The sequence below is a fragment of the Balaenoptera physalus genome (genome assembly GCF_965194825.1).
Source record: "Balaenoptera physalus genome assembly, chromosome: 19".
Taxonomy (NCBI): Eukaryota; Metazoa; Chordata; class Mammalia; order Artiodactyla; family Balaenopteridae; genus Balaenoptera; species Balaenoptera physalus.
This window is the reverse complement of record NC_138900.1, coordinates 47,909,143-47,934,740: the sequence shown is the minus strand read 5'-3', so window position 1 is coordinate 47,934,740 and position 25,598 is coordinate 47,909,143. Positions and strand designations below refer to the sequence as shown.

The 25,598-nt window shown below is 47.2% G+C and overlaps 1 protein-coding gene and 2 long non-coding RNA genes across 3 annotated transcripts in view; 1 reads left to right on the top strand and 2 right to left on the bottom strand.

The window, feature by feature from the left end:
• LOC309649477 (uncharacterized protein) overlaps positions 1-25,598 on the top strand; it is a 664,470-nt gene that overhangs the window by 281,155 nt on the left and 357,717 nt on the right. The gene's annotated exons all lie outside the window — the stretch shown is intronic.
• The window catches only part of LOC309649497, a 431,245-nt gene that overhangs the window by 165,170 nt on the left and 240,477 nt on the right, over positions 1-25,598 (bottom strand). The gene's annotated exons all lie outside the window — the stretch shown is intronic.
• The window catches only part of LOC309649495, a 151,833-nt gene that overhangs the window by 123,215 nt on the left and 3,020 nt on the right, over positions 1-25,598 (bottom strand). The window contains exon 2 of the long non-coding RNA XR_014257152.1: positions 14,694-25,579. This is a non-coding gene — a long non-coding RNA (uncharacterized lncRNA). The remainder of the gene's footprint in view (positions 1-14,693; positions 25,580-25,598) is intronic.

Below are 25,598 nucleotides of genomic sequence, written 5' to 3'. Positions count from 1 at the left end.
TCCTTTTTCATGTTAAGAGTTGAAGCTCAGAGTAATTATTTATATGATTTCTTAATTTGTTTTGGTTCCTGTTTTCCCAAAGTGATACTTTTGCAAAATTCATACAGAGCACTTGTTTTGCATGTCTGATTGTCAGCTCTTGACAAGGCAGGATTGCTGTGGGAGCAAAATTGATCAGGTGCCGCCTGTGTTCTGGGCAGTAGGTAATTCAGAGCACCCATTCTTTCGGATGAATTTGCAAGGAAATTTGCAAGCTCCATGCACACTGCCAGTGGTTCTTGGATGTTTTAGTGTGTGTGTGTGTGTGTGTGTGTGTGTGTGTGTTATATTTTGTGCATATGGGAGAATTTAAAAATTTTCTGTGAGGCAGTTATTCATCTTGGCTTGGTATCATCACCATGAACGACCGTTTTGTTTTCCTAGTATTGGGTTAGAATAATGGATATAACCTACATAGCATGGAGGGAATCAAGGGTTTTATGGCTTGGTTTAGGGACCTCCTTTTTGCCAAATATTCCCTTTCATGGTTGATGAGAATAATTCCTTCCGCAGGCATTTGTGTCTAAGCAGCTACTGTCACTCAAGGTGAGGCAGGCTCTGGTCCCTGTTTCTGAAGCATTTATTACCCACCAGGGGAGATAAAGTTGAAATAATTAATGGGTCAACACAAGATACCCCAGACACACAAGAGCAGGCAGACAGCGGAATATGGTGCCTCATCGATGATCTTCATAAGAAAGGATGCAGTTACAGGAGACCCAAAGGTAGGTGGTTGGGAGAGAAAAGAAGACAGAGGAAAGGAATTGGTGGTGGGGGGGAAGGGAGTGAACGTTTCTGGTGTCCCTGGTTTGTGTTGGACACTCTGGGGGCAGATTCTCTTTCTAATTACAGCAACCCGGCAGCTTTGGCATCTAGCCCTGCCCCCAGCCCCATTTTATGGATGTGAAAGTAGAGGCTCAGGTGAGGATTGAGTGACTCCTCCAGGACTGTCCACTAGAAGGTGTCACAGGCAGGATTCAAACCCAGCCTGTCTGATCCCAGAGCCCAGCACCCTCCACTCTCCCATGCACTGGCACCCGATGCTAATTGGCATGTGCTTTGGAGAACATGAAAGAATTTACCAGCAACTCACAACTTGCAGACTGTCCACTATATGCCAAGCTTTCTGCTCTGGGGATGCACAGTGCTCAGGGCCATGTGGGGAGCGCATGGCTAAGGAGTTAGAACAAGGTAGTCAGAAACCTTTGAGATCATAGCAATAGTAGCTGCTGCTGTTGAGCTCTTTGTGCCAGGCTTGTTTAAAACCTTCTGCGTTCACGATCTCATTTGATCTGCACAGCTGCTGCCTAGAATAGGTACCATTGTTTATTCCCATTTTATAGATGAAAAAACTGAGGAACAGAATGGTGAATGGAGAAGCAGGAGGAATGGATGTAGGTTACTGTTGTCATCCTGGGCTGGAGGAGGCTGGCAGGGACTGGGGGTGCTGTAAGTGACAGGGGCTGGTCCAGCTGGGAGCCAGACAGATGGAGCCGTAGCGTCCATGACGAGCTCCGGGTCCAGTGCTGCAGCTGGCCCTGAGGGCTCCATGTGGGAGGCTGAATGATGCTCTGGGGATATAGGTCCATTCCCAGTAGAACTGAGGCATAATCAGCAGGATAAGTGAAGCCCAGACGGGAGCCATTGAGCTGTGGGTCCAGCAGCAGGACAGTCAGTGGAAAAGAAAGGAAAGGACGTGGGCTTTGGAATCCAGCCGAACCTGGTTCAAATCTTGGCCCCATCACTTACTCAATGTGTGGCTTTGAACAAGACACTTCACCTCCTTAAGCCTAACTCGTCTTCTATAAAATACGGACAATAGGACTTGCCTTGCAGGGTAGTAATGAAGATTATATAAGATGGTACCTGGAAAGAGCCCTAATCAATGCTTAGCACAGAATGGGCATGCCATAAATATTTGAGGAAGGCTGAAAAAGAAAGAATCCAAGTGAGGAAATCATGGGATACTTCAAGGAGGAGGTGGCATTTGAATTGGGCTTTAAAAGATGAGTAGGGATTATCTGACTTTTATGTGAACAAAGGCCGGAGATGAGTCCAGGGTGGGCCTCCTGTAGGTACCTGTTGGGGCAGGCAGAGCAGCCCAGGATACTCTATGAGGCTCCAGGAGGCCTTGAGGGGATGAAGAGCAGTGTTCCCCATGAGGTCCCTACCATGGTCATTGACCTGGTTAACACTGACTGAGAACCTGCTATGAGCCAGACTCTGTGTCTGGTGGGTACACATATTATTCCCCACCTCCCTGTAACAAGAGACTCACTTTTGGAGAGGTTGGATAGCACCTCACCCTGACTGGCAAGGCAGGTTAGGGCTCCAAGCCCTTTCATTCCACTACCCCTTTCACCTTGCATTACGCCTTTCATCATCGTGAGGATGAGCCCCCAGGATTGTGTGTATTGCTGGAGCCACTGCCTGGTTCCAAGCATCTGGGGGCTTGCCCATTATGTGAGCTGAGCTTCCCAGGGAAGACATATGCGTTGCTTACAGAGGCAGCGCTTCCTGACACCTCTGGCAACAACATTCCGAATTCTAATCGTGGAAATAATTTAGAAGAAGGAGATGAAGGTTATCATTTATTTAGGGGGCTTTATCAACAGAGGCCCACTCCAACTTTAATAAATGAAATGTGTTGCACAGAATGGGGATCATTGAGGCATGAGATACTGTGTCTGCCCACTGAGGGCTCTGAATAATTTACATCCTGGAAATATATTTTATGACAGTGCTTATAATCTTCTTATTGGCTCAAAATCAACATTTACAGCAGACGTCTTGGAACCGATGCAGCAGATAAGCTTATCTCTTTATTATGTGACACGAATCAAGTCTGCTCAGGAAAGGGAGGTTTTGTGGAAATTGATTTCTCTTTGGATCTAGATATTTTTCTTTTCTCCAAAAACCGCCAATAAATAATAGAGGTCAGCTATTAATATTTCATTTTAATTAATATATTAGTAGAGGGAACTCTTTTAATTTGAAGGGGCACGGGAAGGAGGCTTTGCAAAGGTGATTTATCTGGAGGCCTTATCTCTGATTAAACCCGGCTCCGGAGAGGTGCTGCTTTCATCAGTCCTGACTTCCCAGCTGAGGCGGGGGAATCAGGGATCTGATGGGGGTGCTGCAGCTTTTTCTTTTTTTTTTTTTTTTTAATTAATTTTTTTATTTTTGGCTGTGTTGGGTCTTTGTTGCTGCGCTTGGGCTTTCTCTAGTTGTGGTGAGCGGGGGCTACTCTTCCTTGTGGTGCCCGGGCTTCTCATTATGATGGCTTCTCTTGTTGCAGAGCGCGGGCTCTAGGCTCGCAGGCTTCAGTAGTTGTGGCTTGCGAGGTCTAGAGTGCAGGCTCAGTAGTTGTGGCGCACGGGCTTCGTTGCTCCGCGGCATGTGGGAGCTTCCTGGACCAGGGCTCGAACCCGTGTCCCCTGCATTGGCAGGCGGATTCTTAACCGCTGCGCCACCAGGGAAGCCCCATAAATTTATTTCATTTATTTTATTTTTGGCTGTGTTGGGTCTTTGTTGCTGTATGCAGGATTTCTCTAGTTGTGGCGAGTGGGGGCTACTCTTCATTGCAGTGCATGGGCTTCTCATTGTGGTGGCTTCTCTTGTTGCAGTGCACAGGTTCTAGGCGCGTCGGCCTCAGTAGTTGTGGCACGTGGGCCCAGTAGTTGTGGCTCACGGGCTTAGTTGCTCCGAGGCATGTGGGATCTTCCCAGACCAGGGCTCGAACCCGTGTCCCCTGCATTGGCAGGCGGATTCTTAACCACTGTGTCACCAGGGAAGCTGCAGCTTTTTCAACAGGAGCCTCTTCTAGGTGATTCATTGAGTCTGGTCAGTCCTGAAGAGGAATCCTGGGGTACCAGGTACCTGGCAAAAGATAAGGAGAACATTTTGCTCCCCCAGTTCTGCAGTGTTTGGGGCCTACGGAGGAAAGGGCAGGGAAGGAAATGAATTATAGCCCCTGAACCTCCAAAAGGCTGTCTGTCTTTCTGTCCGGGCGTACACATCTAACACTCACAGGGTGCCTGCAGCCAGTGCAGTCCTAAAGGTGGCTTTAGAGTTCCATACCAATGCTCAAATGGTAGCTCTGTGTTTCATTTGGGAAAATGAATCCCCTGCTCTGAGCCTCTGTTTTCTCCTCTGTAGACTGGGATGATGAGCTTTCATCTCACAAGGCTATAATGGGAGTTAAGTGTGGTAATTTATTTAAACAGCGCTCTATTCTGAGCAGAGCTCACTCTTAAGATTTTAAACAGAGAGGTCCTGGTGCCCAAGGAAGGAATCGTTCCACCAGGGAACACAGCTGGATTTTAGGAATTGGAAGCTGAAACATCTCCTTGACATTTGGGTTCTTTGTGCTGCTAAACCAGCAGGCAAAGAAAGGGGTCAGCGAAGTGACCCGAGGAAAATGATCCCAGTTTCCGTGGCACATTGGGCTGCCGCTACAGCGCAGAGCGGTGGTCGGGCAGGGTTATGCTTGGAACCCAGGGGGTTTGCTGGGACGCCTCCTAACACTCCCTTTCCCAAAGTCCTGGCCAAAATAACTGCGGCAACCCAGTAAGAACAAGACCACCGAGGACTCAGACCTCAAAGAAATGAGGCTTGGTGCACCCTCAAGGTAAAGAGCCCTCCCCGGGCCAAAGGTCAGGGGGAGGTGGAGTGGGCGGTGGAAAAAGAAACAGTGATTACAGACTGGAATCTGATGATCAGAGGACTCGGGTGAGAAGATGATCCAATTGACTTTACCCTGAAGTGACTCAGTAGCTGATGGGACTTCGTGTGTACCATGCACTGGGGCCATGAACTTCTCACCCAGACAATAAGTGGAGGCCCCTTGCTTTTTGGCTTGGGAGACTGATCTTTCTGGAACATCATTTGGTCCTGTTGCCCTCTGGCTCCTGATTGGTTTTGGCCAACAGTGAGTATCTACATGGGATCCGAGAGAAGGTGGGGGATGGGAGGAGAGTGAGCTCCTTTCCGGTGGGTGCCCGAGAGCTGGCTGCATCCACTGACACAGAGTCACAGAGGCCTTGCCACATGGCCCTCTCTGTCCAGTTCTAGCTCTGAGTTCTGGTAATATCCTTTCCCTCCCCTTTTCAGGCCTATGTTGGTGGTGGCTCCCCAGTCACACGCCCTGGGGTCCCGCCCTGAACATCTCTTGGTGTCTCCCTACACCCTGCCCATGCCTGTGTGAATAGGTGCTTTATCACACTAACCCTGCATAACCTGTTCGAGTGTGTCATCCTTTCTCCCCAATAGAGCCCTGATCATGCAGAGAGCAGCCGCACAGACACGGGCTGTGAGCCAGATGCACAGAGTTTGAACGGGTGGGCACGGGATTAGAGGGTGTAGTGGAAAGTCGAGAGACCGGGTGCATGCTGAGCACCTCTTATCTGTGGGCCCCTGGGCAAGTTGCTTAGCCTCTCTTGGCCTCTGTAACTTCAACTATGTAATAATAACAACCAGTAATTATGATTATAATTGTTAAATATAATTATATATGTTATTATTATATAATTATATTATACTATTATAATCATATAATGTGATATCTACAGTTATAATTACATAATTATATGATGACTGTATAATTATAATAACTGGGAGTAATAATAATGTCTACACAACAGGATACAATGAGATTCAAGATGCAAGGAGACTAAATAAAGACCTGGCACGTGATAGGTGCTCAGTGAAGCTCTTCATTCCCTTCCCCTGGCACACAGTAGGCATTCAACAGATGTTAGATAAATCTAAATGAGAGATAAAGTATGTGCGTGTAAGTGGGTGTGGGCCCAGGGGGTGGATGAGGGTTGTGTTGGAAAAGAGACAGGTCTGCCTGCAGAGGTCCTTGAATCTATGCCGAGATTTCAGTATGGGGAACATTCAGATACACAGCTGTTTTGGCAGGGGGAGTGGGACCGGGGAAGGCCTCCAATACCAAGGTCATTCTATGGAATAAGGGCGGGGCATGGATGTGCCAGGCAAAGGCTTCTCAGTGGAAAGGAAGTTGTCTGGACTGGGCTGGAGGCAGGGAGGCCTGAAGAGGAGGAAGGTCTGGCTCATAGAGGGAAAGGAACAGGAACATTCGCTGTGCCCTGTGTGATGATCTGGGCCTCCACCCCCTTGGGCCTCCCCTGTGAGGTCAGTGGCTGTTCAGGCTTGAAGCTCCCCTGTACTTGGCTGGGGGCCCATTGGGGAGGCATGGCCCCTCCTGAGCTGATCCATAATTCAGAAACACATTGGGATTTCGAGATGAACACAGTGTGCAGGTTTATAAGAGGATTTGGGACCAGGAGAATAAATTAGAAGTTGATGCTACAGAGTCAGGCATAATCCCACTGTCCCAGGCAGGTGGACTCGTGGGTCTTTTGCTTATTCCTTGAGCCGCTATTGGCTTTTTCCCCCTCTGTGCTGAGCAGCGGGCAGGAAGGAGGGCTGTGAGCAAAGACAGAAACAGGCTTCCCTGGCTCTACTGAAGGAGGTGTTTGTTCCATGTAATTAACGAGAGTGGATCCTAAGAGCTCTCTCCCCACTTTCCAATCAAAAACATTACATTAGTCACGCTGCCTTTGAAATCCTTCAACAGCCTGTTGGGTAGTTGGCTCAAGAATGGGCGCTGATTGGAGCTATGGAGAAAATGCCTGCCGCAGGCCAATGATGCTGACACTCTTGGATGGAAAGACAGCTCTGTGCCCCGTGGACCCCAAGTGGTCATTTGGGCAAAGACAGAAATGGCCAGAGGGCGTGGCTCGTGGACACAGTGATCAGATAGACAGCCTGAAATATCAAAGCAAGATAAACACCAATCTGGTCTCTCACTCACTCACGTTTTATTTTATTTTATTCTGGGCGAGGACCTGCTATGCCCTGGAGATTGGGAGGTGAAGAGGACACAGTGCTGAGGAGCTCCAGGCAAGCTGGGGACAATAACATGGAATCAGACCAGTGGAGCTCAGTGTGAAACCATCCTGTCACGAGAGGGAGGGAGTTGCCAGGTTCCCTGGGAACAGTAGTCCATGGGCTTGAGGAGTTTCAGACAACGTCTCTTCATTCCCCACTGTGTCCTCAGAGCCTCACACTGCGCTGAGCCAAATCAATTCACGATTATTTCTGGGAGGGATGAATGAGTTCATGAATGAACACATGCAGGAGAGGTGTCAGGAAGCTTTCCGCAAAGGATAGATGTGTGAACTCAGTCTTGAAACTCATGCAAGTTGGCAGAGGTTGCGGGGAGGGGAATAATTCTGGAGAGAGGGAGCGGCAGAGGGAGGATGGCGGGTGACAGATTTGATGCAGATGATGCCGGGCACCAACCTTCGGTTTTAGGTTGCCACCTTTGGGGCATAATTAGATCAGATCTGGGACCTATGTGGGGCTGTGTGTGCTTCCTCAGTGCTGCTGCTGCCTATAATTGTGATGCTGTTTGATAGCTACCAACCCCCTGGAACTTCTGATCCAAGTTACAATTATGATGCCTAACCTGTTCTCTCAAAGCTCAGCGCCCTTGGGGTGAGAAGTGGGTTGACAAGTCGGCTGAGGCGTATTTAGGTCACTCACTTGTCTCTTTTTAGTAACACTGAGAAGGGGGTTCAGATGCAAGGGTTTCTTTACTCGGCTACCTGGCCGGCAGTTTGCCTGGGTTCCATCTTCCATTCAAACGGTAACACGTGGCAATTCACCGAAACTCTCTCACCATCAGCTTCCTCATCTCCAAAGTGGAACAAAACGATTCACCTGATTTATGGGGCAAATCCTGTCCAGCTCGGTTTCCATGAAGTACAGATTCCCGTCGCAATCTGAAAGCCGAGCTTTCCTATGAAACCTTTTGTCAACTGAAATGGCATCAAGCGAAAGAAGAAATACCCTTTTTCGTAAAAGCAGAAATTCTCTTTGGATTTCTTTCAGTTAGCAAAACCAGGTACTGATGTAGGTCTTCTGTAAAAGTGAAGTGGTGTAAAGCAAACTTTTGAAAAACAGGGTGTATACCTGTACCCCTAAATCCAGGGAGAGTGATCTCAGACCTCCAGGAGTCTGATGGTATTGCCCAAAGCACAAAATGGTTTTGATGTCTGTCGACTTACCTTAAAAATCACATAGGTTTGTACTCCAGTCCGCAGTAGAACAGCGTTTGCTTTATTTTTGCATATTTTAAATGACTCACAGTGAGCAGGTCTGCGGTGAAGAGAGTGAGGCACTTGCCTTGGGCCCCAAATTTAAGGAGAGACCAGAAAACCTCAGGAATCAAGATACGTAACATTTTAATGCAATATTTAAAAAACTCAAATTGGCAAACTGGCCACCCCGTTTTTTTTTTTTTTTTTAAATGGATGGCTAAATGGGTTTTTATTTATTTATTTATTTATTTTTGGCTGTGTTGGGTCTTCGTTTCTGTGCGAGGGCTTTCTCTAGTTGCGGCGAGCGGGGGCCACTCTTCATCGCGGTGCGCGGGCCTCTCACTGTCGCGGCCTCTCTTGTTGCGGAGCACAGGCTCCAGACGCGCAGGCTCAGTAGTTGTGGCTCACGGGCCTAGTTGCTCCGCGGCATGTGGGATCTTCCCAGACCAGGGCTCGAACCCGTGTCCCCTGCATTGGCAGGCAGATTCTCAACCACTGCGCCACCAGGGAAGCCCTGGCCACCCCTTTTTGTACATAAAGCTTTATTGGAACCGGTGGCAGGATTAGGGTGAGGCGAGTGAGGCAGGCTTGTGCCAGTGTAGGAGCAGATCCCATCTTTATTTAAAACCGTGATAGTTTGTTGGTCATGGATCTTTTGGCATTAAGTTTGATTTTAAGAAATATCGCATTAAGATAGTATTTATCTTGATTACTGAGTGTTTTGCCCCTTTTAAATTTTGCACCCGAGGGTGGTGCCTCACTCGCCTCACCCTAGTCCCGGCTCTGTGTGCACTTAACTTCTTTCCTCCTCGCCCTTGAAACTTGGCAGACAACAGACCCTCCAGAAAGCTGCAGCATGTTATTTTTCTGGCTTCATAAAATCCCAGAGCACATTTCTGGGCACCTTCATCAAAGAAGCACCAAGATATGTGAAGTTCTCCATACAAGACCGGGCGGCCGTGGCTCCTTGAAGGCAGTGGGCTGGTCGGTCTCCATCTACAAACTCACCTGTGGCTTTTCAGAAATCCCTTAAGCAATCTGGTCTCCACTTCCCCATCAGCAAAATGAGGGGATGGGGACAGATGATCTTAATTGAGGCTAAATCCTCTGTGCTTCTCTGAAAGCATTCCGCCGAGGACCATGGGGTGAGAGAGACCATGGCAAGCCCGTCCCCAGGCCAGACCTTCCTGTGACTCATGGACTGAGAAAAGGTCAGTGTGAAAAATCGTTGGTGTTTAAAACAGAAGTACTGAAGCGATGTTCCGTGGGTGTGAGCTAGGGAGGGAATGTTTATTGGTCTCTTAAAACTCTTCCGAGAATATATGGCTTGTGCTAGCTATTGAGGGAAGTGTGGAGGGGGTTAGCGAGAGCCTGTAGCTGCCCTGGCCTGGTGGGCAGTCTCGGGGATGGATTGCGGTCTGGAAATAATAGGGAGAGGATGACACAGGCTATATGGTGGGTGGAAAGTCAGCCCAGAGAAATACTTTAAGGCTGATCTGGGGAGATTTCTTGGAAAGGGTGAGCCTTGAAGGATGTGCTTCAAATGTTGGCGAACATTCGGAACCCAAAGAGGAGCCTGGGCCATTGGTCAGGGTCCCCAAAGGAGACAGACGGTGCTGTCAAGTGGGGGAATTGAGGAGCGGTCAACAAGTGGACTACTTATGATGGTCCGGGGAGGGTTAAAGGAAAATCAGCAAGGGATGGGGGAGCACTTTGGGGCGACATTGGAGAGTCTGAACCATCCCAGATCTGAATAGGAAGGGGGAGAGAGGGTTCGCCAGGACCTAGAGGCAGCTGTCGCTGTAGATGAGGGCCAGGATGGGAGCTGAGGCTTTCAGGACCGGAGTGCAGCTGGAAGAGTGAGCCGGGAGTCATATCCTCACCCTGCTCTCCTTCCACACTCGATCTCTTGTCGGCACCTCCCATGGGACGGACTCGAGTGATGTCGTTCAGACAGGCCAGCATCCCAGGGTCCAGCCCAGGGTGGAGAGGGAATCTGGGAAGCAAATGAGAAGAGGTAGCTCACTGGGTAAGAAGGTACAGTAACCGTGTGAAACTGTGTCTGTGCAGACGGCTGTGTGGTTAAAGGGAGGAGGAGGGTGGCGAGCCTCCACACCCCTGCTCACTAACTCCTCACAACACCTGGCCAGGGAGCCGTTATTACCTCCGTTTTTCAGGAGAGGATTGACAGTCAGTCATCTCGGCCAGCTGTGAGCCCATGGGTGTTTCTAGTGGCGAGTGGGGAGAGGAGTTTGACCCTCCCGTGGGGCCCCTGAAGGGTGATTCTGCCTCTGTGCTGTGATCTCAAGGCTCCGTCGTAGTAAGAAGCTGTTTGATTCCTGACTGAGAGGAAAACATTTCCCTGACGGCAGGGCTGCAGGAAGGGGCCAGGCAGAGGGAGGAGACACCTGCACACATGAAATGAAGGCATTAACATTGGTCCTGCCAGTGGCTGGGGTGTCAGCCGTGTTCCGCGAGGCTGGCCAGACGGCGATGGAACTCGGGGCCCCCGAGTGGGGACGGCTGAGGCTGACTCAGGGCCCCGCAGATCTTCAGACCCGCTTTCAGGTGCGTGCCTTCAACCAAGCACGCTTCCTGAATGCCAATCAGGTGCCAGGTCTGGCTGACTGTTGAGGCTTCGCAGGGGGACGGAAACATCCCAACACTTCCACATCATCCTCGTCTGCCTTCTCATCACAACCAGCGTTGATCAAGCTTTGCTAGGTTTCAGGCTTTGAGTTCAGTTCTACAAGTCAATCGATGCATTTAATCCTCGTAACAACGCAGCGGGGCTGGGTGTTACCACTGCCTTTTTGCTCACAGGAACCTAGCACTGAGGGCCTTGCGTTGGGGTGAGAGATACTGACCAGAGAACCATCCAGTGTGGGACCAGCGCCACCATCACAAAATCGTATGCAGACCTTCCTGCATGCTGTGTGTCCTTGGTCAGGTTTCTTTTGCCTTGGTTCCCGTCATAGAAACCTCCTCATGAGGCTCTTTGGATGGTGAATGAGCAGTGCTGGACATATGTCAGCTGTTACATTGTAATTGCTTTGACTACCCTTGTCATGCCATCTTTTGGTCCTTTCTCTTCCTCTCCGCTTCCTCTCTGTCTTTACCTTTTCCCAGCCCAAGGGCTTCCATCACTGGCTTGGGAGTTCCCCCAAGCACAAGGTCTTGAAAAGACTTCCCGGTCATATGGGAAGTGTGTTAAGTGTGTATCATGCTTGCGTTCTTCCTGACTGGCCCCACTGGATTCGGAACGAGATCCCAAGAGCTGGATGGAGCAATGCGTGTGCTCTTCCATTTATGCCAGGGAGCGGCCTCCCATCCGCCCTCCTTCCCTGGTAAACATTTTTGCACCAGCCTGGGAAAACAACAGCATTCCATCAAATGTTTTTACAGACCACTGGGTACGTCCGCCGTAGGCTGATGGTACCTTTCTCCATTTGTACAGATGAGCAAACTGCATCTCAGGTACAGAATGTGATTAGGTCATTCAGCTCATCAGAGGGGAGCCTGGACGGGCAGCAGGTCTGTCTGACACCGAAACCCCGTTTCTTCCTTCTCACCAGATCGGTGAATTACTGTTCACTCCTCTCGTTGGCACTGCTTTTCCATTTGGGTTTTTGGAGGGGGCCCCCGGCCCGTCACCCCTTTGTCTCTACTGCAAGTTGTTGAGCTGTCCTGGGGCTTCTGCCTGAGGCTGAGCAGGTCAGGAAATAATAGGGACTTTGTCCCTTCGGGGGGTGGAGGGCCTGGCCTTTGGAAAGTTCCAAATACAGCTACATGAGTATGAGACTGTGGGCGGGGGGCGGGGGGGGGAATGGGGGGAGGAGCAGACTAGAATGAAGAGAACAAATGAAGAGGCAGGACCCTGCGGATGAAGGAGCTGCCCAGAGAGCCAGCGGAAGATGATGGAGGCTGCACGGGACATCCTGACTGGCTCAGGAGGCGGCAGAAGCTGGGATGTCCGTCCGCCTACCCTGGTGAGCACGTGATGGCACTGGCCAGAGCAAGTTGGGAAGAATCAGGCACGTGACAGCGTGTAATAAAGCTCTCAACCTGTGGCAAAGACGTTTTTGTTAGCTCGTGCATGTACAGATACAGCAATTTTTAGAAACGGAGAACAGTGACAGATGCACTGGAGCTGCCGCAGCTCCTGCAGTCCTGAGCGATACATTCTATATCTCAGGCTCTGAGCGGAAGGGGGGAATCTTATCCCATCTCCCCACGCTGGGGTCTGGAGTCACAGGGAACCAGCATCTGGGCTCTATTGCTACAGTGCGGAGGTTCTCACATTCTGGCGCACCAGACTCACCTGGAGGGCTTGTTGAAAAAAAGAAACCAAATGCACACCCACAGGGTTTCTTTTTTGGTAAATCTGGAAGGAGGCCCAAGTAGTCACATTCCTAGCAAGTACCCAGGTGATGCTGAGGCCATTCTTCTGAGGAACCACACTTTAAAGAACCACTGCTCTAGAATTTCCCCCCTCCTACCTGCATGTAAGAATCACCTGAGAAGTCTTTAGGCCATTGCCAGTCTGGACCGTCTGAAGCTTGGCTCCAGGTATCAGTACATTTTCAGAGCTCCCTGGCTGATGCTGCTGTACCAATCGATAAACGCCCAGACTCAGCATCCCCACTCACCATATAAGCTTCTGAATATGATTTTGATGCCAGAATTGAGAATTACTGTCTTAGACCGTAGTGGAGAGGCAAAAACCCAACAAAGTAGAACCTACAAAACAGATATAAAACTTAACAATTATTTGGTTTAATTCATTGAGTCAACCAGCAAATATTTCTTGACTGTGTACCATTTGCCAGGAATTGGGGGCAGGCAATGGAGATAGGAAAATGAATCAGCTATGGTGGTAAACAACAGACAACAGACATCCACTGTGGTAGGCTGGGGAGCCATTTTTAGTTGCAGGGGATACATTCAGATTTAAGTTAAAAGTCTAATATACATGTGTAGGTTATCACAAAATGTGAGTTCATCCCTTCTGCTGTTTGCATCATGTCCTAGGTGCATAGGGTCTTTTTGGGTCCGGCTAAATAGATCTATGGAATTAGATCTGAAGGTAGAGAGTTTACACCCTGAGAAGACTGATCAAGTAAATAATGTCCCTTCAAGGTGGGGGAACATGCCCCCTTCTCCTGTACATACATGAGCCTTGTACCTCAGTGATGCTTCCAGAGCCCTCACCCTACGTGCTTTGCTGAGACCTTCCAGGAGGGTGAGGAGGACAGTTTGGGATTTGTCATACATGGAAATTCAGTCAGGTCAGATTAACATTGTTTCTGATATTTCCTAGAGGATGTAACATATCGATTTTGTCAACACAAGGCCAAAATCACTAGATTTTTTTTTTTAAACATCTTTACTGGAGTATAATTGCTTTACAATGGTGTGTTAGTTTCTGCTTTATAACAAAGTGAATCAGCTATACATATACATATATCCCCATATCTCCTCCCTCTTGTGTCTCCCTCCCATCCCGCCTATCCCACACCTCTAGGTGGTCACAAAGCACCAAGCTGATCTCCCTGTGCTATGCGGCTGCTTCCCACTAGCTATCTATTTTACATTTGGTAGTGTATATATGTCCATGCCACTCTCTCACTTCGTCCCAGCTTACCCTTCCCCCTCCCCGTATTCTCAAGTCCATTCTCTAGTAGGTCTGCATCTTTATTCCCATCTTGCCCCTGGGTTATTCTGACCATTGTCTTTTAGATTCCGTACATATGTATTAGCATATGGTATTTGTTTTTCTCTTTCTGACTTACTTCACTCTTTATGACAGTCTCTAGGTCCATTCACCTCACTACAAATAACTCAGTTTTGTTTCTTTCTTATGGCTGAGTAATATTCCATTGTATATATGTGCCACATCTTCTTTATCCATTCATCTGTTGATGGACACTTAGGTTGCTTCCATGTCCTGGCTATTGTAAATAGAGCTGCAATGAACATTTTGGTACATGACTCTTTTTGAATTATGGTTTTCTCAGGGTATATGCCCAGTAGTGGGATTGCTGGGTCATATGGTAGTTCTATTTTTGGTTTTTTAAGGAGCCTCCATACTGTTCTCCATAGTGGCTGTATCAATTTACATTCCCACCAACAGTGCAAGAGGGTTCCCTTTTCTCCACACCCTCTCCAGCATTTATTTTTTGTACATTTTTTGATGATGGCCATTCTGATTGATGTGAGGTGGTACCTCATTGTAGTTTTGATTTGCATTTCTCTAATGATTAATGATGTTGAGCATCCTTTCATGTGTTTGTTGGCAATCTGTATATCTTCTTTGGAGAAATGTCTATTTAGGTCTTCTGCCCATTTTTGGATTGGGTTGTTTGTTTTTTTGATATTGAGCCGCATGAGCTGCTTGTAAATTTTGGAGATTAATCCTTTGTCAGTTGCTTCATTTGCAAATATTTTCTCCCACTCTGAGGGTTGTCTTTTCATCTTGTTTATGTTTTCCTTTGCTGTGCAAAACCTTTTAAGTTTCATTAAGACCCATTTGTTTATTTTTGTTTTTATTTCCATTTCTCTAGGAGGTGGGTCAAAAAGGATCTTGCTGTGATTTATGTCATAGAGTGTTCTGCTTCTGTTTTCCTCTAAGAGTTTTATAGTGTCTGGCCTTATATTTAGGTCTTTAATCCATTTTGAGTTTATTTTTGTGTATGGTATTAGGGAGTGTTCTAATTTCATTCTTTTACATGTAGCTGTCTAGTTTTCCCAGCACCACTTATTGAAGAGGCTGTCTTTTCTCCATTGTATTATCTTGCCTTCTTTATTAAAAATAAGGTGACCATATGTGCGTGGGTTTATCTCTGGGCTTTCTATCCTGTTCCATTGATCTATATTTCTGTTTTTGTGCCAGTACCATACTGTCTTGATTACTGTAGCTTTGTAGTATAGTCTGAAGTCTGGGAGCCTGATTCCTCCAGCTCTATTTTTCTTTCTCAAGATTGCTTTGGCTATTCGGGGTCTTTTGTGTTTCCATACAAATTGTGAAATTTTTTGTTCTAGTTCTGTGAAAAGTGCCATTGGTAGTTTGATAGGGATTGCATTGAATCTGTAGATTGCTTTGGGTAGTATAGTCATTTTCACAATGTTGATTCTTCCAATCCGAGAACGTGGTATATCTCTCCATCTGTTTGTATCATCTTTAATTTCTTTCATCAGTGTCTTATAGTTTTCTGCATACAGGTCTTTTGTCTCCTTAGGTAGGTTTATTCCTAGGTATTTTGCTCTTTTTGTTGCAATGGCAAATGGGAGTGTTTCCTTAATTTCTCTTTCAGATTTTTCATCATTAGTGTATAGGAATGCAAGAGATTTCTGTGCAATCACTCGATTTATAAAGTCAAAGTTTAAGTTTTCACATGGCTCAAATGAGATATCTAATATGTGCATAAGTTGGAAACTACAAGTTATTATTATTACTGCACAAAAGAAGATGGTTCTCTGAATCCAGTCTTAGTAGAACAATTCTAATCCACTCAACCTGTAGCCCCAGCATAAGTCATAGGTAGTTCAGGTAGTAGAGCAACTCCTTCGTAGGGCTGCCAGGAGGACTGAATATTGAAAAACATCTGACATAATTCCTGGTGTGAAATAGAGACTCAATACACGTCAGCAGTCAACATACTGATGGATGTTACTGACTATCACTGAGAAATCAGCCATGTTGATAAAAAATTTGCTTTCTTGAGGGGAAACCTTAGCAAATGGAAAAGGGATAAACTAGAGCCAGATGAGGTAGTGTGAGCCTGGGGGAAGCAGGAAAGGTTGTATCAAGGTGTGCGTATGTATATGTATACAGCCTTAGGCTCTCTCAGCGCGCTCATGAGGAAGGAACTCAGCTGTCTGTCACTTGGCATATGGCTCCTGTAGATCAGTCACTTGAAACAAACATGTTGGTTTTCAGAGTTTCCTTGGGTGCAGATTTCTTTACCCACACAGCACCATGAATATAGACTAATTACAAGCAAACTCTAAAAGTGCATAATTATGTGGCGGCTGATTTACAGCATTCTTTTTTACCCCTTCCCTGTCTGTGGCTGGGGAATGAAAGAGGCGGCTTTCTCTGTTAGACTTCAGTGAACCCCGGTCCTTTGCCTGCCTTGGGGAGGGCTGAGATTCCTGTTAGCTGAGTGATGCTTTCCAGAGGTTCCCCCAGTCCCTCCTCAAACCAGAAAGCACCCTTAGCACCCAAGCTGGGCTGGGCGGACTGGAGTATGGATGGGGGATGGTGTCCGTTCTTCCTCTAGCGCTTCTTTTCTTAGCAGTAAAAGAGAACTATGACAAATGACACTATTCTAGGTGTTTAGGTGTGTGTACATGTCTCTGTTTAATAATGGGAAGCCTTAAGCATTAAGAAACTTAGCCTTCAAGTCTGTATCATGTCTGTTTTGCTGTGTGACCTCAGGCAATTCCCTTCCCCTTTCTGAGTCTCAAATGACAGAACTGGATGAATTGGCTTTAACATCCAAAGGGTTATGGGGACTTCCCTGGTGGCGCAGTGGATAAGACTCTGCACTCCCAATGCAGGGGGCCTGGGTTCAATCCCTGCTCAGGGAACTAGATCCCACATGTATGCCGCAACTAAGGGTTCACGTGCCACAGCTAAGGAGCCTGCGTGCTGCAACAAAGGAGCCCGCCCACCGCAACTAAGACCTGGTGCAACCAAAATAACAAATAAATAAAATTTTTTTTTTAAAAAGGGTTATGAATGTGCATACAGTTGACCCTTAAACAACTCGGGGGTTAGCGGTGCAAACCCTCCTCACAGCCAAAAATCTGCCTATAACTCAGAGTCGACCCTCCATATCCGCAGCTCCTCTGTATCCTTGGATTCAACCAACTGTGGATTGTGGAGTACTGTAGTATTTACTATTGGAAAAAAATCTGCATATAAGTGGACCTGTGCAGTTCAAACTGTCGTTCAAGGGTCAACTGTGTATGAGCTTTGAAAGCCAGGGTTTGACCCAATTGGGGTCATAGATGGAGACAGAGGGGACCCTAGAGTTTACTTCATCAAGTCATTTGTTTTACTGATGAGACTCCTGAGGGTTGAAAGATGGGAAGGGACTTGTTCTTATCTGAAAAATGGGGGAAGATGGCAATGCCCACCTAATAGGGTTGTTGTGGGGATTCAGTGAGAGCAGTGGTCTCCAGCAGCCTAGTCTGTGACCCCCTTGGGGGCTGGACGCAGTAACCCCCTCCCCCAATTCTTCGTCTTTGTTCCTCAGTGTTTAGCACAAGGCTTGGCGCACAGTGACCACTTATGAATGATTGAATAAGAAACGATACTGGAGTATGGGCAAGCGGCTCTCCCTGTGCCTCGTGCATGGGACACGCTCCCTAAATGCCCCTTTCCCAAGGGACGTGATCAGGAAACGGTGGAGCCAGGACTATATTCACCTTTCACTGAAACGTGCACACCTGCCGCGTGCACTCTTTTTCAAAGGCAGCCTGTGCCCTTTCAGTTCGGAAATGGAGGCAGAGAGCTTTTGGCGGCTTCCATGTGCTTTCAAGTTAATTTCTTTAGGTGGAGTTCTTTTATTTTGTATATATTTTTAAAACAATACTTCAGAAAACATCTCCCTTGGTTGGAGTTCCTGCGGGCCACCCTGAGTTCAGCATTGTTGGACGCGGAGGCTGGGGAAACAGCGGGCTGGCGACAGCGCACTGACCTTCTGACTCTCCCACCTCAGCGGGGCGGGGGCCCTGGGCCTGGATAAAGCCACGTGGACTACAGAGAGGTTGCAGTGTCCCCATCTGTCCTTGCCAGTGGCTGCCTCCTCTCAGGGTGTGGATGTGGACTCAAGGAGAACCCAGGAGAAAGTGAGTTTTGTGGGCTGGCCTGGGAACTCAACACCCAGGTCAGGAAGGATGCTGAGACAACCCTCCACCTGTACTTTCCCCGCTGAAAGGGCCCTTCCTCCCTTGTGATTTAGTGAATTATTCACCTCTCTAGTTCCCTTTATGGTAAGGACAGTGAGTTTGGGCCATGCTTCCTCATCTGAAACACTAAATCCAGCTATCGTGTTGGAGGAAGGCCCACTTTCCAGGCACTGCTCTAGCTGCTTCCATACCCTATAACTTGATAGCAGCCTTGCTAAGTAGCTATCGTGCTCATCTCAGAGACGATGAACTTGGAGTCCAGAGAACTTCAGTCCTTTGCTCAAGGACTCATGTCTAGTATGCCACAAAGCCAGGATTTGGGGGGTATCTAAGTCCATATGTTCCCCAAGATCCCATGTTGGTTGCCTGCTTCACTCACCTGCAGTGTTTCACCTGCAGCATTCTCATGACAGTCAAGGGAAGTGCCGTGCCCTGCACGCTTGGTGATGGCCTCTGCCCTCCTGTGCAGTGGTTCCTGTTCCCACCCCCTTCTCTCAGACAGACGGTTAACCCGCATCCCCATGTCTGCCATCAGGGCCCCAGTGACTTCTCCATCCTTGTCTCCACCCCTCCCTTCACATAGCACCTGTTCCAGTGGAGCTAGACTCCCCCCCATCCCCACATGCCCTGCACTCCTACCACAATCATTACCCACCCCCGCCTTTCTGGGCAACGTGTCATTGTTCTCGAATAGACTCTCATTTTAGTTTTATGTTCCTAACTAAATTTTTCCATCCAGTTTTTAATTCCTCTCCTCTAGAAGTCCTCAGTGGTCACTTATGTCAGTAGCATCCAAGATTCTGGTGGGCTTGCTAAAACACAGATTGCTGGGCCCCACCTCCATGGTCTCTGAATCACTTCCTCTGGGATGGGAGCTGAGGGTTATACATTTCTAACTTGTTTCCAGGTGATGTAGCAGCTGCTGGTCTGGGGTTTCATGTGTTTACTAAGAATCTCCTAGGGCCTCGTTACTGAAAGGGGGGGGGGTCCATTCATATGCCTGCACATTTGAGAAGATGTGTGTGGGGAGCAGATATTCTGCCTTTGAGAATCCCACAGTCTAGGTAGCAGTTCTCAAGCTCAAGTACACGTTAGAATTACCAGGGGAGCTATAAAGACACTCTATGCCTGGGCTCCATCCCAGAGCAGTTGAATCAAAATCTCTGAAGTGGGGCCTGCCGTTGTTACAGTTTTTTAGCTCCCCAGAGGATTCTAAAGTGCAGCCAACCAGGGTTGAGAACCACTGGTCCAGGAAGGCGCAGTCTGGTAAGTGGAAAATCCTCTGCTGGAATCAACCACGTTTGTTTTTTTTTTAATAAATTTATTTATTTTTGGCTGTGTTGGGTCTTCCTTGCGGTGCATGGGCTTCTCATTGCGTTGGCTTCTCTTGTTGCAGAGCACGGCCTCTAGGTGCGCGGCCTTCAGGAGTTGTGGCTCGAGGGCTCTAGAGCGCAGGCTCAGTAGTTATGGCACACGGGCTTAGTTGCTCTGTGGCATGTGGGATCTTCCTGGACCAGGGATCAAACCCGTGTCCCCTGCATTGGCAGGCGGATTCCCAACCACTGTGCCACCAGGGAAGCCCAGCCACGTGTTTTTAAACAGAGACGTCAGGGAAGTGGTTGGGCTGAGTTAGAGGGAAGGACTTGAGTTGGGTGTCAACAACCTTGGGTTTTAGTTCTGTCACTGCTTTGTGGCTTCAGGCAAGTGTCTCAGCCTCTCTGATCTTGGTTTCCTGTGGGCCCCAGTGCTGTGGTGAGTCTGGGAGACCTCTGAGTGCCTTTCCCCGTCCTAGGTTAGTGATTCTAAGAAGAGCAATGCCGTGAGGATGAATCTCTATCTTACTGCAGTTATTAATAAACTCAAGGGCTGGTATATTACTGCAAATAACAAAGGAGAAGTAAAAAAAAATATATAGTTGACCTTTGAATGACACAGGGGTCAGGGGTACCAACCATCCACATAGTCCAAAATCCAAGTATAACTCATAGTCAGCCCTCTGTATACGCAGTTCCTCTGTATCTGTGGTTCCGAATCTGTAGAATCAAACAACCAAGGATCGCCGTGTAGCACTGTAGTATTCACTATTGAAAAATATCCACGTATAAGTGGGTCCATGCAGTTTAAACCCATGTTGCTCAAGGGTCAACTGTACAGCAAAACTGTTTATTTGGAGGCCCGAAAACAAGATGAGAACATAGACTGGAGGGCTTGGTCCATCTCATCTGTCTTGCCTTGTAGGAAGTAGCATGATTTTGCCAGTGAGGCTTTGCTCAGAGCCATGGTTCTCAAACTGTAGTGCCTGGGTCAGCGACATCAGCATCCCCCAGGAGCTTGTTAGAAACAAATTCTTGGGACCCGCCCCAGATCTCCTGAGTCAGAAGCTCTGCGGGTGGGGCCCAGCAGTCTGCGGTTTATCAAGCCCTCCAGGTGGTTGTGATGCCCACTTCAGTTGGGGAACCACTGAGCTGGAGAAATGTCGTTGTCACTTGTGGCTCCTCCCCAGCCCCAATGCTATCTGAGCACAAGGAGTTGATCTCAATCGTGGGCTCCCTGTGTCCTGTAGAACACCTAGTTTCCAGTTTTCTTAAAAAGAAAGATATAAGAGAGCTTGGCATCCTGTGTTCGTTGTATGCAATGGCGTTTTTTTGCCTTCCTCAAATTGTGGACATTTTCTTCTACTTTGGTTTTGGAATTGAATGTCCTTTTTTTAACATAGATGAAAGGGAGAAGCCACTGCTACTGTGTATGACTGAGATGGTTATTTTCCTCTAAAGGTGTCCATGTTCAAGTTCACTCTTGGGATTGCTCTACTGCTGCAGTTACAGGAATCTAATCAGATTACAATGGAGAAAAGTTATTATTTAGATGTGCGTTGTTCTATGCAAAGAAAGTGCCAGAACATTCCAGGGGAATGCCAATCAGCAGCTGGACCATGATTCTGGCTGGCAAAAGGGTGGGCTTGAAAGGCTTTAGAGGAGAATGGCCACATTGTGTCAAAGCAGTTAAAAGGGAAGTTCTCCTTTACTTTCAGCACAAGAGGGCTGCCTGTAAGGATTCCAGGTCTGCTTTTATGAATATGAGACTCTAAGAAGTGTTGCAATTGTGAGCCATGGGGGACCATGTCACCTTGATCCGCCAATTTACTGCCGCCAGCAGTCAAAAGAGCTAAACATCTTCACACGCTTCCCAATCCACTTTCATTTAATCACCCAAAGAGGTGCCTGGGACAATAGTCGTTGGATGTGACATTGATGTGATATATATTTGCTTCACCTAAGAGGAGCAGGTGCCTTTGAAGAGCCTGAAAATGGGAGAGGATTCTGATTCCCCTCCAGCCCTCTGACACCCTCAGGAAGTAAAAATAAGGTTTGGCATTAGTCTGACTCTTGTTTGACTGAAGCTTCTCTTAATGACAATCAAATCTGCAGCCCCCAAACTGTTCTCTGCCTCTTTTTTTTTTTTTTTAATTTTTATTTATTTATTTGGTTGTGCTGGGTCTTAGTTGCAGCAGGCGGGCTCCTTAGTTGTGGCACGTGGGCCCCTTAGTTGCAACCGGCAGTCTTCTTAGTTGTGGCATGCGGACTCTTAGTTGCGACATGCATGTGGGATCTAGTCCCCTGACCAGGGACCGAACCCGGGCCCCCTGCACTGGGAGCGTGGAGTCCTATCCACTGCACCACCAGGGAAGTCCTTGATCTCTGCCTCTTGAACTATCACAGCATCTGCCTGCTATCAGGCAGACCCCAGAAACCTTAGTATAGCATCCTGTTTCTGTGCCTATTCACTTGCAAAGGTTTTTTTGAATTTCATCTCAAGGTGATAGAAAAAACCCAAACATTGGGTAATGGCGTTTTGCTGCCTGCTCTCTTTAATTGATGTCTGGCTGGTTTCTTCCTCCCCCATCCCTCCTCCAATTTAGCTCCGGAAACATCTGTCTTTTTTATCCACCAATAGAGGCTCGAAAGGGTAACAAACCTGTTAGATAAAATATCAAAGTTATGAATTCTGATTGAATAAATGTGCATTCAAGAGATGATTCATGGCATGTGTGATGGTTTTCAATTGCTTTCTCAAAAGGTTCATGCTTCATTTCATTCAGAGCTTTAGTCAATGCCAACTGATTAATTATCACAGCACTAGTCATCTTTTGTTTAGTAAATACGTACACAGGACCTGTCTGGGCTTGGCCATATAGAAATTTGTTTTAAATGCGAATAAAAATGTTTTAAAATAGATATTTTATAGATGTTTTTAGAATTCCACTAAATATTGGAAATCATTAGTTTCTTTGCCTAAAAGATGCCTACTAGATACCTACAAGTGCCAACTATAGACTAAGTGCTTGGAGGATGCACACATCTGCCCTCAGTGAGCTTACAATCTAGTGGCTGCAAATCCTTCTATGTAAGTGATTTTAGGCTGAGGTATTCTGAATCCTGATTAATCAGGGTTAAGGACTTTAAGTCCCAGCTGGGCCACAAAGTGGCTGTGTGACAATGAATAAGATGCATCAACTGTACAGGACTCGGTTTCTCTTTTTGCAAATGACCTTGTCGGATTCTGTTGCCTTTCACGTCCTAGCAGCACTGACGTGATCTGATCCTAATTCTCGGGGTATTTTTGTTTGCCTCTCACCTCAATTTCAACAAAAGAGACCACAGAATCAAAACACTGAGGCTTAGCTAAGAGAGTCACACTAGAATTCTTCATTTCAGAAAACGTATGAATCTTTTTCATGTACTTTGAGTGTTCACACTGTGACCCTAATTGCAAAAGTCAAAGGGAAGATCTCATTCTGGAGGAAATGAGGTAACTTTAATAGGTGGAAATGAGTGTCTTTTTCATTTCATGTGCAGTCTCTCAAGGTTTTTTTGTTTTGTTTTTTTGTGTTTTTAATAAAAACACATTAAAAAAAAGTGAGAAAGTGACTTCATTAGTGATCCCTGGGGAAACTGCATGTTGCTGGTTCTGGAAGAAGTGACTATTCACACAGCTGGCTTCCTCAGACCCAACTGGACTTCCTCCAAGTGGCCTTGTCTCAAGAGTCATCAGAGTGGGGCTTCCCTGGTGGCGCAGTGGTTGAGAGTCTCCCTGCTAATGCTGGGGACATGAGTTCGAGCCCTGGTCTGGGAAGATCCCACATGCCGCGGAGCAGCTAGGCCCGTGGGCCACAATTACTGAGCCTGCGCGTCTGGAGCCTGTGCTCCGCAACAAGAGAGGCCGCGATGGTGCTGCGATGGTGAGAGGCCCGCGCACCGCGATGAAGAGTGGCCCCCACTTGCCGCAACTAGAGAAAGCCTTCGCACAGAAACGAAGACCCAACACAGCCAAAAATAAATAAATAAATAAATAAATAAATAAATAAATAAATAATTCCCATTTAAAAAAAAAAGAGTCATCAGAGTGGAATGCCAGGCTCAGCGTGCTCTCACTGCGGTATTTCCTCCTCGACCTCATTAGTTTTATTTGGTTAATTGTGGGTCATCGTGGCTGCCAAGAGCAGCCTTGAGGTGGAGGGACATTTACTAAAGGGCACTGTTAGAGCTGGAGAGGAAAGCTGGGAGGCAGAGAGGGCAAGAAAAAAGATGCCCAGAAGTCACCTTCTTGGTGGGGAAAAGCCTGGCGAAGCAGCTGTCACTGAGACCGAAATGCTTCAGAATAGAGTCCACTTGTTCTGGCTGGAAGGCAACTCAGGATTAGGGGACCGGCCCTCCCCAGAGGGAAGACAGGCATCATCGCGGTGGTAGAGGTGAACTGGTCATGTGTTTTATGGTCAGCCCCAAGTATGAACCCTGATTCCATCACGTTTAGGGATGACTTTAGACAGATGATCCTTAGTGTTTCTGTGCATTAGTTTCCTCATCTGTAAAATGGGTATACTTGTAACGGTTTTGAGAATTGAATAAGTTAAAGATGGTAAAGGGCTTGCCCCAGTGACTGGTAGTTATTAATTAATTATTAGAGCGTTGATGATTTCTTTACCTGTGTATTCATATTACCTCTCATGTGTAAGCACTTCACAGGTTAAAAAGCGTGTCTGTATCCTAAGTGTCTTTTGAGTTTTAATGATGCTCTGAGGGAGAGGCCATAAGCTGCATTACGCAGATGCGGGAGGCCTGCCCCATGAACAGGACCACCATGTAGCACCATTCTAGGTTCCAGTTGTAAAGCACTGGACAGTGTATGTTCATGGAAGAAATTTTGGATCGTACAGAGAAACATTAAAAATAGGCAAAATTTTCCCATAATTTGACCATCCAGAGATAACCGTGAGAAAGATATTTGTGTATTTCCTTTATATTCTTCACATATGTATGCATACATGGTGGGTTGTGTATATAATACGGGTATCATACTATATGAGTATAATTTTGTAATTTGCAAGATAGAATTAATATAGCACGTGTTCTTATATTCTTTAAAAAAATAATTTCAGACTTCATTAGAGCCCTAAATCTTTAACATTTCTACCTAATTTGTTCCATCAGTCGGCCTTTCTTTCTCTCTCTTGGTCTTACTCTCCCTCTGTATGTGTGTATGCATGCGTGCATATATACACACCAGTTATCGTTATTCATTTTCTGAATCATTTGAGAGCAACCTCCTTGCCACGCTGCTCACTTCTCCACTCCCTCAGATGCTCCACTGCCATCTCCAGAGTCCCTATCACCTCCTCTCTTGGCCTCATGGGCACAACAGGCCACCACCACCATTCCTCTTATAACTGCATCCTTCCAAGTTTGTTTTCCATGATAAATTTCAAATTCCATGAAGACAGGGAGCAAGCCTGTCCCGTGCATAGCTGAGTCCCCAGCACCTGGCATGGTGCTGGTATGTAGTTGGTGCTCAATACTTGTATGATAAATAAGAAGAGGTATGTATGCTGGGCTTTTCAATTTTATGGCAGCGTGGAAACATCACCTCTAAGCACTTGGGTCTTTGCTTTATGCCCATTTTCCGGATAGGAAGGACTGAGGCTGAGCTCCAGGCCTCTCGCACCATGTGCTTATATGAACACCTAAGTGGCTCTTGGCCTGAATCTGTGCTGTGTCATCCCGTCAGACAACATACCCTTTCTGGCCGCACCAGGTATTTGTCGCTTGGCAGGGTTTAAGAGCTAAGTTTCCAGCTGCTGGCAAGTGTTTATTTGTGACTCTGTCTGACAACAGGGAGGCTCTTCTTCGCTGTCCTCTTCTGCCTGACCTCATCCTTAATAATCCCACCCCACACTGCTCCCGGCTCCCACCCCTCTTTAGCAGCCCGTGATATTTGTTCTTCTTTGCCAAGCCTGCCTTGGGTAGACTGCTGATGTGGAAAAGACTGTTTCTCTGGCACCCTGAAGGGTTTTCAAATAAAGCTCCTTTCAGTTCAAAGACACCTGACCGTCTAGTACCAATGGTGTTACTTAACCAAACAGAGGAGCAGAGATGCTGGCGTGCTGCTCCCTTCCAAGCCTTTACCTGAGCCCGATGAGGCAGCTTCCCTAGAGGGCTCTGCAGGTCTTTCTGAATA